General features: G+C 31.4%; 1 long non-coding RNA gene and 1 pseudogene across 2 annotated transcripts; one reads left to right on the top strand and one right to left on the bottom strand.

Moving 5' to 3' along the window:
- Positions 1 to 3419: 3419 nt before the first annotated feature.
- On the bottom strand, positions 3420 to 4456 carry LOC145795602 (cell number regulator 13 pseudogene; annotated as a pseudogene).
- Positions 4457 to 9693: 5237 nt separating this feature from the next.
- Positions 9694 to 11219, top strand: LOC114268489 (uncharacterized). Of its 2 annotated transcripts, XR_014334508.1 has the most exons (5): positions 9694 to 9904; positions 10026 to 10145; positions 10567 to 10644; positions 11051 to 11075; positions 11187 to 11219. It is a non-coding gene; the product is annotated as an uncharacterized LOC114268489 (long non-coding RNA). The 2 variants fall into 2 exon arrangements; XR_014334507.1 differs by having other exon boundaries at positions 10026 to 10644; positions 11187 to 11200.
- Positions 11220 to 14148: the final 2929 nt, after the last annotated feature.

Below are 14148 nucleotides of genomic sequence, written 5' to 3'. Positions count from 1 at the left end.
TCTTTAACAGAAAAATTAACCATAGCACTTTAGCCCAAAAAACATCGGGGAGTTCTGTCTATATTTGAACCATAAAGAGATAAAGTGCTCCGAGGCCAAACCACAATGGGATAAAATGAATTTTGGCCAAATTTTAAATTCTAAGTTTTTAGTTTTTTTTTTTTTTTTTGAATGTGGTCTTTTTAAATGGTGTTAAAATGGGTCATTTTTTAATAATTTTCTTTCTAAGTGTTTTATTTTATGTATCTATCTTCTTTTTAAGTATTCCATTAGGTCATGTTTAATGTAATATGACTAAATCATTCTTCTAATTTTTTGCATTTTTCTATTTTGAAATTAATATACAATAAAAAAATAAAAAATTTTTCTTATTTCACGGAAAAAATCACTCCCTCGTTCCACAGAGAAAATCTCAAATTATGAATTTTTAACTTTTTTATAATGTGAAAATTTTAAAAATAACGTAACAAAAAATCTGAACGAAGATTAAAATAAAATGTGAATGTTCATAGTAAACAACAAATACACAATTAACTTTTGAAAAAACAAAATACATACTAAAGTACAATGTGAATGTTCATAATAAATAACAAACATACAAAACTTTCGAAAAAACAAAATTCATGCCAAAATACAATGTGAATATTCACAATTTACAATTAACATACAACTAACCTTAAAAAAATAAACTCATACTAATGTAAATATATAAATTGCAACGTGAAATCATAAAACAACATTGAAAAAGTAAAATCAACTATTTCGATTGTTCAATGGTAATAAAAATGATTGTTCAACCAATAAAAATAATAACAAAAACAACAAATATATAACTAAGTTTCGAAAAAACAAAACTCATACTAAAATACAATGTAAATGTTTACAATTTACAATTAATATGCAATTAGCCTTAAAAAAATAGACTCATACCAAATGTGAACATTTACATTGCAACGTAAAAACATAAAACAAAATTTATAAAAAAAAATGAAAATCAATTATTTCGATTATTCAATGGTAACAAAAATGATTGTTCAATCAACAAGTATAGTAATAAAAATAACAAATATACAACTAACTTTCAAATTAAAAAAAAAAAAACTCATACCAAAATATAATGTGAATGTTCACAATTTACAATTAACATGCAACTAGCTTTAAAAAAACTAAATTCATACCAATATGAATATTCACACCACAATATGAAAACATGAAGAAAAAAAAAAACAAAAAAAAAAAAACAAATTGACTATTCCGATTGTTTAATGGCAACAAAAAATGATTATTTAAACAATAAGTATGGTAACAAATAATCTACAAAAATATCAAACAATATATAAAAAATTATCAAATAGTTGATATATATTGATGCATCTTTTTAGGAAAAAGCTATATATAATCAAAGTGAGTATAATACTAGTGAATATACTACGCAATATTGGTGGCTACCCAAATCGACGGTTTATGTGTAAACGTGGCAAAAAAAAATTGTTCATCATCGGTTTTCTATCATCTCTGTTGCGAGTCTATCATCATCTATAATCAGTCTACAACTAACATTTTCTTTTAAATATTCTTCCATGATAGGACCTTAATGCAAAATAATAGTGAAAGAAGATCCTTAATTAAGTGAATTCCGTACATTGAGGCAAAGAAAATATTATGAATAATAATCTTTTATATTCTATATACAATGTTTTATATATACCATAAATAAAATATATCTAATAATTGATATTCCATTGCTAGAAAATCAGCATTTAGTGACGTTTAAAAACGCCGCTATAAACTATCGCTAATTCTTTTTTATGACGTTTAGTATCAAAATTGCGGCCGTTGCTATAATTTTGTGGCGTTTTAAAAATGTCGTTATATTAATATAGACAGCGTTTTTAAAAACACCGCCAAATGTCCTACATCACCATGACATCACTGTTATATTTAATGACGTTTACGTTTTTAAAACGCCGTCATATCTTTTTAAAAAAATCTGACCATTAGATTCAAGGTTTAAGTAACGTTTTGAAAAACGTCGTGATATCCTTTTTCATTTTTTTTTTTTTGAAATTGTGCTAATTTTAAACCCATAAAGAAGTATTTGGAGATTCTGAAAGACAGTTTTCGAACTGCTCTGCAAAAGAAAAACATTATTATAAAAGGTTATAATATGGTAATTTTAAAGAACTCAGTTGAACAGAAGCTAGTGTAAAAGAAATTGTTGGAGTTTTACTAATACATCCAAATGCACAATTCATGCAGTCAAGTAGTCTAAGAGTATACAACAATGAAAGCTTTCTATAAAAAGCAATCTGCCTTCTGAAGTGAAGCTCATCACGTGCAACCATTCCACGCATGCCAGCCTGAATAGAAACAACATCTTTATAAGCTTTCCTAGCAAGATGCATACGAAAATCTCTCTGAATTCTCAGACAAGAAGCTTCTCTCCTAATGTTCTTGTAAACTTCCCAAGCAAGTTGTCCGGCAATCAGCACAAGGAAAAAATCAATGAGTTATATACTTTCAAGACGTCAGCGATGAGCTAATTAAAAAAGTTCAGCTGAAAAGACACATCTAACAGAATTGACTACCTCTACACACATTGAATCTGACCAATAAAGAATCTTTGCATCTTATAATTTGTAATTTGTGAAGGGTACCAGACCAATAAAGAATTGACTCAAAAAGGAAAAGAAAACACAAATAAGTAGAAATCCCCTTTACATCCTATGTCCTAATTATCAGTCTATGTAGAGGAAAGAGGTAGGCGAATAGAAGTTACTCCACAAGCCTACCTCTCTGCTCTAGAAAGGTAGAACATAGAAAACGAAACTGACTTTAAATTTATATCTGATAAGCCAATCAACACATGTTCATTTAGAATATACACAAAATATGTTGTTCTGGCATCATGCAGTTGAATAACAAATGCTGTGATATAATCATATAACATACATAAAATAGGTTCAGAACAACAGCTGAGCAAATCTGAATGCCATTTATCATCCCAATTTGAACCTCTAATAGACAGCAAATTACGTCCGGATGATACTGAGGAAATGTTTCTACAAAGAATTTAAACAGAAAATTCTCGTATCAGGCAACTGAGTTATGAATTCAAGCAATCCACTAGTCAAAATTTGTTGATGATTCAATGAATTACATGACAGAGTAAACAAATTAACTGTTTTCTGATAAGCACAAATTTCAAATTAATGAGGCAATATAGGCCATTTGACACCAACACGAACTGCATTTTAAGGAATGATTTCACTCTCTTCTACAACAACAAACAAACAAAAACAAAAACAAAAACAAAAAAAAGGAGAGAAAACAAACCTTGAAGTTGAGTGAGTCTCACTTTGGTTAGTATAGCTTTCATCATATAAATGCTCCTTTTCACTATTAACATCCGAATAATTCTACTCCACCTTTTTGGAATTTCTCATGGGTGAACTCTTCTCAGATACAGAATTTACGGCAACAGCCTCTGTGACCTCAAGCAGATGTTGAATTACTTCACACTCACCCACATCCAAATTGGCTTGTGAACGTTGTGGTTCTAACTGAAGCTTTTCATTTTCTTTTTGGAGTGCCTCATTAAAAGGCAAGTTTGGGTAAGAACAAGAAAGAGTTTTTTTCAACCACATAGTGCCATTTTTTGAGGGGTCTGGTTTAAGAATTACATCTTGAACCTTCCTGTCCTCATCGTCCAATGTATATTCACGTTGGTCCCTTTCAATATCCTCCAGTCTTTCCTGCCAATTTGAGGGAAGTGAAAATCAATTTACATTGACAAATTAACCGTATCATAAAGAAAACTACACATAATAGTAAAAACGATATCCTGTTAACAATATCCAAGGGTTCCATTCCAAATATTTTGGCCACCATGTCAAGCAAAGTTCACTATATGTAAAAATATAGAAATATAATCCATAACTGCATCAACAAAATCAGAAATCATCTTTTTCAGTCATAGCCCCAACCAAACAAATATTAGAATCTAGAAATTGCACTTCACAAGAAATGCCACTGCATGATGTACAGAAAAAAAATATGGTGGTCATTGTAGAAGGAGAAATAGAGGGAAAAAATATAGTAAAAAAAAAAGGCTAGCATGAACATATATCATGACTGGCTAGTCATATATCACCGCAAGGTTAAAGGACAATAAACTAATTATTCTTGCCAACACTATATATCAAGAGGGTGTATCCAATGGCAAAGAGATAGTATAACAGTACTTAATAGGTTACCTCCTATCACTGAAAGTGTGCATTGCATACTAGCAAAACAAATCACAGCTACTAGAAAAAATATGTCCAGCATGAGCATGTTCACAATATGTAAACAGTGTACAAAATACAAAGAGGGGACCAAGGCAAAATTATTTAGATTTTGGAGGGGCCAAAGTAAAATTACATAGATTTTGAAGGGGACAAAATATTACCTTCATTAATAAATATGCAAAATACAATGGGGGTAAAATGGGTATTATGTCACAAAATATGTTATAGAATTTGTGTCCACCAATGGGTATTATGTTATAAAATAAGGTAACGGATTTGTGTTCACATTAGCCAAAAGCATTTTGTTGACATTACGTTATAAAATATGTTACAGGATTTGTGTTCACATCATGATGTTTTTCTTTTTTTCTTTTTCTATTTTGGCAATAACAGTAGGAAGTTATTGACTTAAGAGTAATCCATTACCAGGTAGTATCATCTGCAAGAGAGAGAGAGAGAGAGAGACAGAGAGAGAGTTGTGAAACATTTCATTACAAAATGAAAATTTTGTACTACCAAATTTTCAACTTGGTTTCAATTTCAATTAAAAAATTTGGCCACTATCAACAAGCTAGCGTTCCAACAGTAATCAAGCAGCAAAATACACAATTTTAACAAAGTTCATGTGCTTATACTTAATTAGCAGGAAAGTCCTATAAAACAATTTAAAAAAATCATTCCTTCATGCAGTTCCAGTAAGGTTAAAAACCAATGTTCCATAAAAAATAATTCTAAGGCAGCTGATTGAGGTGGGTAGTAAAAAACAATTCTTGATTAGAAATGAATACAAAATTTTTTTAACAAAGTTCACATCCAGCAATAAAAAATCATCAAATAAAATTATACTAAAAGAACCCAGCCAAAATAAACTAGCGAACAGAGAGGGGAAAAATAAATAAATAAACCCAAAAAATATGAAAATTATTTGCCAAACTTTAATTAACCAAAAAAAGGACCAGGAACAAAAATAATAACAAAGATTTATATAATATCCTGACTCGAGCATTATCAACAAGAGTTATGAGGGGGATGAAAAAAGAAGGCAACCAACTTCGTTTCCAACACCATGTAAAAGTTACCCTTCCTTAACCCACAACTCAGTTGTTGTAGAACATTACTATTCTCAAAAATAGCTGGCTTAAGAAGATTATTGGCCTTCACACAGTGAATATAACGAGACTCAGTCGAACTCAGAGTTTCAAGAAATTGTTGCAATTGTTGCTGCAAAAAGTACAACAAGAATTTCGTGAGTCAAGCTATTGTACAAAAGAAATAGATAATTTGAGAGAGAGAGAGAGAGAGAGAGAGAGAGAGAACATCAGACCTTGAACCGTGAACCTATTGAAGAGAACTTTGATTGTTTAGAGGACTCCTCAGATGAAAGTGGAAACAAACCCGACACAAACGAACATTTGGAAGCATTCAAGAGTGCTTGATGTTCAGCAATAACATAATCTTTGTTTTTGTCCAGAAAAAATTCAGTTTGATAGGTGACCTGAAAAATAAATTGAAGTGCTGGTCGATGTTTTTTGTTTCAAAAGTGTATATTCTGGAGCTGAATAAACTATTAAATAAAGACATATAATAACACAAAGACTAGAAACTTACATCACCAGCATAATGGCAAACCAACAGATAAGCCTACTGCAGGTGCAAGATGTGATGTCCCAAAGATAAAAATTTAAAACTAGGAATTAAAAGTCATGATGTGCTGTTGTGTTATCTGAAGAGAAGCCAGTTTCAAGAATAAAAATTCAAGTTGAGGTAAGAGTAATTAGACAAAGACAACTAGTTCAGTTTGCTTCCATGAATTTTATTTTCCTAAGGTTTCAATAAGCAATGCAACATCATACATAAGATTCAGAATTTTGATTTCTTTTGACTTCTGAAAGGATCTGAATTTGCCACCACGAAATCAGTAACCCTACCAAATTGTGAAGTCCAATCAAGTTTAGGTTTAGTAACTGAACATCAATAATTCTTAAGATAAAATATAACCTTTTCAAAAAAAAAAAAATCAAGTTATTTAAATTGCATGGATGAATTTGTCTGGCATAAAAAGAAAGGGGAAAAAAAAGATCAACTGCATGCTATAGAACACAATTGCAAGACCAATCACGTACTCTTTACAGCACTGGGAAGCAGGTTGAAGATGAGGTTTTTGAAACTGTTGTATCAAGCAAGAATATCCCCAAATTGATATCATTAATTCAAAAACAATTTCTTCATTTTAATATAACAACCAAATCGTAATTCTAATTGTGTTTCCACTTTCCACCATAATTTTTTCCCTCTCACTAATTCAATTATTTTCATCTTCTTTTAATTATTTTTAGTTTTTCAGGGTAAAATTTCTCATATTTCCAATTCACCATCCAACCCCAATCAAGAGTAAAAACAATATTTACATGAATTTAACAACAAAACAGCCAAAACAAAACAAAATTCAAAATAAAAAATTAATTACTAAATAAATTTGAATTAAAAGCTAACCTCAAGAAAAGTAATCTCTCTCTCTCCAATATCTGAACCTTAGCAAGCTCCCTCCGCTTCCCATACAAATCTGGATACTCCGGCGGCGACAACGACGACAGCACCGAAGAAGAAGAAGACGCAGCCATCACTCACTCACAACTTATCAGTGAAAAACAAAGAAAAGACAACGAAAAGAAAGAATCTCTGCCATGAAACACAACATATTTTTTTCCCAGTTTTCTCAGCAACCAAACAAAGAAAAGACAATGAAACAAAGCATATACAACTTATCAGTGAAAAACAATTGCTGAAACAGAGCACATACAGCTCATCAATCACTGAAACAGAGAGAGAGAGAGAGAGAGAGAGAGAGAGACGGGATGGAAGAGCTTCAGAGAGAGAGAGAGAGAGATGGTGAAGCTTACCTTAGTAGACGATGGTGCAGATGGTGGAGACCGATCTGAATCTCTGCGATGAAATCACTGAGATGAAATCACTCTGAATCTCTGCGATGAAATCACTGAGATGAATCTCTGAATCGCTCTGATGAGGGTTTAGAGAGGGTTGAGAGAGAGAGAGAGAAAGAGAGACAATGGAGCTCACCTTCGTTGGTGCTCGCTACCTCGCTCACTCTAAGATTGAATAAGTAGTGGAGCTTTGAAATCGCTCTGAGAGAGAGAGAGAGAGCACTCGAGATTTGGGTCTTAGGTGAGCCTCAGATGGGGAGACCAAGCGCGTGAGGCACAACGCATTTGGAAACGGTGTCGTTTTATTAAATAAATATGCGACGTTTTATAAAACTTCGTTAAATATTAAAAAAAGTGACGTTTAAAAATACGTCGTTAAAAAAACGTCGCTTAATCCCTTTTTTCCTGTTTCTCTCCTACATTTATGGTATAATATATATATATATATATATATTATAATAAAAGCCTATAAAGATAAAATAGTCCACATAATAATTCTAATATGGGAAAAATGACATATTAAAATATAAGTTTAAATAGGGTTCGTTTGGGAAGTGGATTGATTTTTTGACTTTTTTGACTATTTTAGCCTGGAGCTAAAAAGCCTGGTTTGGGAAGGGCTTTTGACTTTTTTGGATTTTTTTGAATTTTTTGTGAGAGAAATAAGATAATGATTATGGGTTGAATGTGATATTTTGTTTTATTGGATTAAAAAGCTTATTTTATTTTTTGTGGCTAAAATAACCAAAAAAAGCCCCAAGTTGGGATTCCCAAACGAAGCCATATAGAACTTGATAAAACATTAAAAACTTTATGGACTCGTTTGACAATAATATTTTAGCTTAAAAGTCAAAAAATTATAAAATAAAATAAAAATCTAATAACCTATATTAAAAAGTCAAATATTTTCTTTTCTCTATATTTTTTGTACATCTTTTCGTAAAAAATTTAAAAGTCATTTCAAATATATTAATTTTTTTTTATTTCATATTTTAATTAAAAAATTAAAAAATTCTTAAAATAACTTATTCCCAAACGAGACCTAAGTCTAATACATGAGATTTATAAATAAACCTCCCTTCAAATTACAGTCCATGGCCAGTTCAAATGGTAGGAGGATCCTTGCACGACTATATAAGATTTTAAATATTAGTCAATATATATATATATCAAAATTTTGACTTTTACATAGTGAAATTTTCTCAAAATATTACTTGATATATCATGTTATTCGAAATTTCATTCTCAACCCTTATCCTCTTCCCCAAATAAAATCATAAGAGTATATGATGACGTTGCTATGATGTTCAAAAAAACTAAAAAAGGTCGTTATTAAAATTGTTTCTATTTGAAGATAGAGTGCTCTTTTGAGAAATTGATAAAAAATCACCTTCTAACTTTTTATTCATTTTGAGTCACATCACCTCTAACATAACTTACTCATAAAAAGGCAAAATAAATTAAAAAAGTCAAAAAATTAACTTTTAACCAATTTTCCAAAACACTTCAAAGAGTAGCATTCTACTATTCTTTCAAGTTAAAAATAACATCACTTTCCTAGCTAACTTATAGGTTGCTTGTACCCATTTTGCTTTTCCTTATATTTACACTTCCACATTTTTATTTATTCTAAACATTCTCCTTTTCCATTTAATTGTCTTGATTTGATATTAAAGGGATTAATTGAAGCCCCTCAACAAGAAACCAATACAATTTCATCTAAAACAAGGCATCTTCTTACCCAAAGCAAATAGTAGTAGCAAGTACTAAATGAAAAGCAAGACACATCACACAATTAATTCATATGAAAGGAAAAGTCTAGGAACCTAATAAGTTTTCTGAAAATGATCATGATTTTTTTTTATATTTATTATTATTATTATGATCATGATCATGGTGCATATTTAAATTTTATATTATGGGGCTAAGTCTTGAATGAATGTCAACTACTGATTTCAAATTCTAACTAGTTGTAATGGTTCTTTATATTTATGCATAATAATATCATACTTATTCAAAACAATCTATATAATAAGGGAGAAAGATTTTTGAAAATGTATAAAAATATATGTGAGATACATTTTGATCCCATGGCTGAGATGATTTGTTTTTATTCTTTAAAGGCTGAGATGCTTTGTGACATTTTCACATTCCCGCCCAAAACAATCCCTCTCTCGCTCTCTCTGCAGCGTCCCACCCACCCACCCACCCACGAACGACAAACCCAGACATTATTTGCACTTCTCTTTCTCTCTCTCTCTCTCTCCAACTTCTCAGATCTCTCTCTCTTCCTCTTCCTCTTCCTCTCCCTACCCCACCTTTCCACTGCCGCTCCGCTTCCATCGTTGCGCCGCCTCCGAACTCCACCGACAGCAACTCTTCATCTTTTCTCCCTCCCGGATCGAACCCCACGCCTTTGAAACCCCACTGAATTTTCTTTGAATCTCATTTCGATCCATACCCACTTTTCCTTTCTTTTAGATCTTCTCTCTCTAGCGATGTCTCTCTCTAAAATTTTGGCAGAGGAGTCTCTTCCGGTTGGGTACCAATTTCGCCCTATTGACGAAGAACTCATCAATCACTATCTGAAGTTGAAGATCAACGGCGATGAGAAGCAAGTCAGTGTTATTCGAGAGATCGATGTCTGCAAATGCGAACCCTGGGATTTGCCTGGTAAAACTACCCACATAAAAAATTAAAAAAATTAAAATTTTGGGTTTTTTGCTTTGATTATTGATATATACTTGATTAAAAAGCCCTAATTTTGGGTTTGCTTTGATCTATTTTTCTGCAGATAAATCGGCGATAAAGACGACCGATGAAGTGTAGTTCTTTTTCTGTCCTAAAGATCGCAAGTATCAGAATGGGCAGCGATTGAACAGAGCGACTCTGGCTGGGTATTGGAAGGCCACGGGTAAGGATAGGTCTATCAGGTCTCTGAGGGGAACCACTGTGATTGGCATGAAAAAGAGAACTGTCCTTTTGTGTTTAATGCTTTTATGATTTTTGCACAATCTGTATACAACTTCTATATGTATTACATTTCCCTTACTGTAAATTTCCATTTGATAACTATTTGTTTATGTACATGTTTGAATTATATTCATTGCTTCACTTTTAATTACTATATTTTGCAGCCCAAATAAGTGCATATTTAGTTATTTCAATATATATAGATATTGTTTAATTATGTTCACCGTCTAAATTCATTTCATTAGATGTTGTAATAAAAATAAAAATAATAGTTAATAACTATTACAATTACTATATTATTGTAGTTGTTGTTTATATCATTATCACTATCATTTCATTTCATTGGTGGGGACACATTGCAGTATTTTGATGGATATGGATATCATGGAACATCATTTGAGCAAACATATCGATGTTACCCTGCATCTTTTATTGATAAGGTTGGAAAGATCTCCTCAACATGATAATTGTTTTGTTTTGTTTGATTCACTTAATTAATTTCATTTTATTCATTATACTGTTTCAGTTTTATGTTTTGTCATCTTTTCTATGACCTCAACCAAATTCATGGCACTCTTTAATCAAATGTAAATGTAAATGAATTCTAGAAAACTAACAATTAAGATGATACCATATGTGCTCTTTCATTTCCCTTGAAGGCCTTCATGTCTTTCTTTACTCATTTTCGTGTCCACCCACATCAAAAAAAAAAAAAAAAAAGGAGATGGAAAATAAAAAATATAAAAGGAAAACAGTGGAAAGGGGGAAAAAGACTGTAATTGTATGTTGTCTTTTACTTATTCATATTCGAATTTCTAATTTATTTGTTTCTTTTCAATCCTGCAGCCACAGATTGAAAATGGTGATAAAAGTAAGTTATCAAACTCTAAACACTTGTGTGTGCATGCATTAGCCTTCTAAATGTCTTAATTTTTTATTTTATTTTTATTTATTTATTTATCTTTTCACTATGTTGTTGCAGTTATAATGCCTCCCTTAGCCCTTGACTGTCTTGGTTAGTTGATTTATTTGAAATTTTTTATGGTGGCTTATTATCTTTTGTGGTTAATTCAAAATTTTTTCCTATTATCATCTAAAATGCTAATATAAGACTCTATTCTGCAGCATCTCTTCATATTGATTATCCTATGTTGTTTGAACTTCGCAATGCTGCTACTGAGCGCATTTCTCATTGTGGCGTTCTTGAGTTCATTGCAGAAGAAGGCATGATATATATGCCTTACTGGGTAGGCAACCAGTAGTGTTTTTGTATACAAGTTTTGTGGTTTTGGTGTATTTTGCTGTGTACCAGTGTCATTGAGGAGTCTTTGTTTGCATTTATTCTCCATTGATGCACCCTATGTATTGCTTCATTGTAGATGATGGAGAATCTGGTCTTATAAGAAGGAGACATTGTGTGAGTGAAAAATATGACTCTCCCAAAAGGGACATATGTTAAACTGCAACCCCATACAAAAGACTTCTTGGATGTATCCAATCCGAAGGCCATGTGAGTTTATGATCTTTTTGCTTTGATTTTGTTGTTAGTAGAATGATATTTCCTGGCCCTGGCATCATTTGGCCTTCATGCAATTTGATTGTCATCTTGACCAGTAAAAGAACATATATAACTCTGTAAATCTATATAATAAGGAAGAAAGGTTTTTGAATTTATCCTAGAGACAATTGTCCTACTAGGACATTTTAACAGTCATGATTCAATTGTGTATTTAGATAGACGGATTAGATAGACGAAATTTTGGTTTTTTATGTAAATGTTACATGTCAATACTTCATTCTCTTTTTATAAAATATTAACAAACTTTTATAAAGGAATTTTTTTTTTGTTTTGCCAAGTTTTATAAAGGAAGTTTAAGTTCAATATTCTTAAAAACTATTAGGGTTGGCAGTCATGTTTTAAAATGTAAAAATATTTTATATAATTTTAAAAAAAAATTCATCAACAAAAAAATCCAAATTAAATGTAAAAAAATTAACCCTTAAAAAAATATTGGATAAGGCAACCTTACTGCTTGCCAAATTGGTGCAGAATATTGTTTTCAAGAATAATTCTCTTCTAAATTAGTAATAATTTTTTGGTAATGGAAATGGTGTAAATCTAGAATTTTTAATCTGGAAAATATTTCAAAATTTTAGTGTACAATATATATTTAAAATTAATAAAATGTAAGTTACACAATAATGATGTTATTATTTTGAAAACAATGCGTGATCCAATTTTCAATGGAATTGGTATGGGAAGTATGGATCATGGAAATTGATTTAAAATTAATAAAATGTAAGTTACACCATAATGATATTATTTTGAAAACAATGGGTGATCCAATTTTCAATGGAATTGGTATGGGAAGTATGGATCATGGAAATTGAACACGAATTGTGGAAAAAAATACATAGAAAGATATCAGATAAATGAGGAAGGAACCTTTTTTGACCATTGAATTACGACCATCCATTTTTGCCAATTAAATAGTAAACAACAAAAAATATATTTGGATAAATCATACTTTACTCATTTATGTTTAATCATTTTTTATTTTAATTTTTTAGATTTTAAGTTTTTTTTTTTAATTTAATCTTAAAAATAATTTTTGTTAAAAATTTGACAGAAAATGCTATAATAACCATTACATAATGTAAATATTACCCTAGGAAGTTGCATTACGCAACAGGTAAGACTCGAACCTAAACATCACCCCTGGCGAGGGAGTACCTCATCTACTCGCCCAATCCTTGGTCTTACTCTGGTACATACTTTATAGAGTCAAATTTGAGAAAGTAAAGAGTCAGTATTGTAACTTCATTATCCTGACTGTGGCATGAAAAACTTCCTTTCCCTTTCAATAGTTTAGCAAACTCCTAAACAGCCTTGCTAAGTTGGAACAATTAGAAATTCCAATTCATAGTCAAATGTGAAGCATGGCATGAATCTCTCGCTATTACAAATCTAGCAAGTTTGAGTTAAAATTAGACTGTCTTTTTGGAGTCGTTTTCAAGAATTTAGTGGTTCCTCTTGCACTGGATATTTTATATCACTGCTGCAAAAAACCACTATTACCATTTTTGAAAACATCCTTCCCTTTGTTTACTATTTCTCTTTAGCTTATACACAGATCTTAATGGTTTGGGTGTTTTGACATCGGCACTCTCTCCCTCACTCTCTCTATACAGTGTTTTGACATCCTCTCATTGGTCTTGGGTGTTCTTCAATTTGAAAAGAGATAGAAAAACAGAGTGAGAGAGTGAGTTAGTTTTGAAACTGTATTTCTCTTTAGCTTATACACTGAGATCTTAATGCTTTGGGTGGGTGTTTTGACATCGACTCTCTCTCCCTCGCTCTCTCTGTACAGTGTTTTGACATCCTCTCATTGGTGTTGGGTGTTTTTCAATTTAAAGAGAGAAATAGAAAAACAAAGTGAGAGAGTGACTTAGTTTTGACACTGTATTTCTCTATTAAATATATTTTTATAATTGCATTTTAATTTTAAATTTAAATAGTGTTACGATTATAATTATATTATAATTCTAACGTTATTTACACCGTGCCTTCAGGCACGGGCACACTCTAGTCTATATAATAAGACACAATAGTTTTTGAATTTTGATGGGACTTTTGTCCCTTTGTCAAAATGTGGACCCTTAGATTGATTCAATCCAAGGGCTGAAAATGTCTCTCCCTCACACACTTACTCCTCTCATCTCTTTCTTTCTCATTTCAAATTTTGAACACACCCTCTCTCTGTTTTGCTCTGTTTTTTTGGTCAATTTGAGACGCAACATAACACTCTTCGAAGGAGGAAGAGAAGAATAGAAATGTCGATCAAGGAACCACCAAGTCGAGTTCACTCAGTTCTACCCACAAGCAGGGTATGAAGAACTCTCTCTCTCTCTCCCTCTCTCTCTCTCTATCTCTCTCTGTGATT

The sequence above is a fragment of the Camellia sinensis genome, chromosome 7, assembly GCF_055761805.1.
Source record: "Camellia sinensis isolate YWXY chromosome 7, ASM5576180v1, whole genome shotgun sequence".
In the NCBI taxonomy this organism is placed as follows: Eukaryota; Viridiplantae; Streptophyta; class Magnoliopsida; order Ericales; family Theaceae; genus Camellia; species Camellia sinensis.
This window is presented reverse-complemented; position numbering and strand designations above follow the sequence as displayed.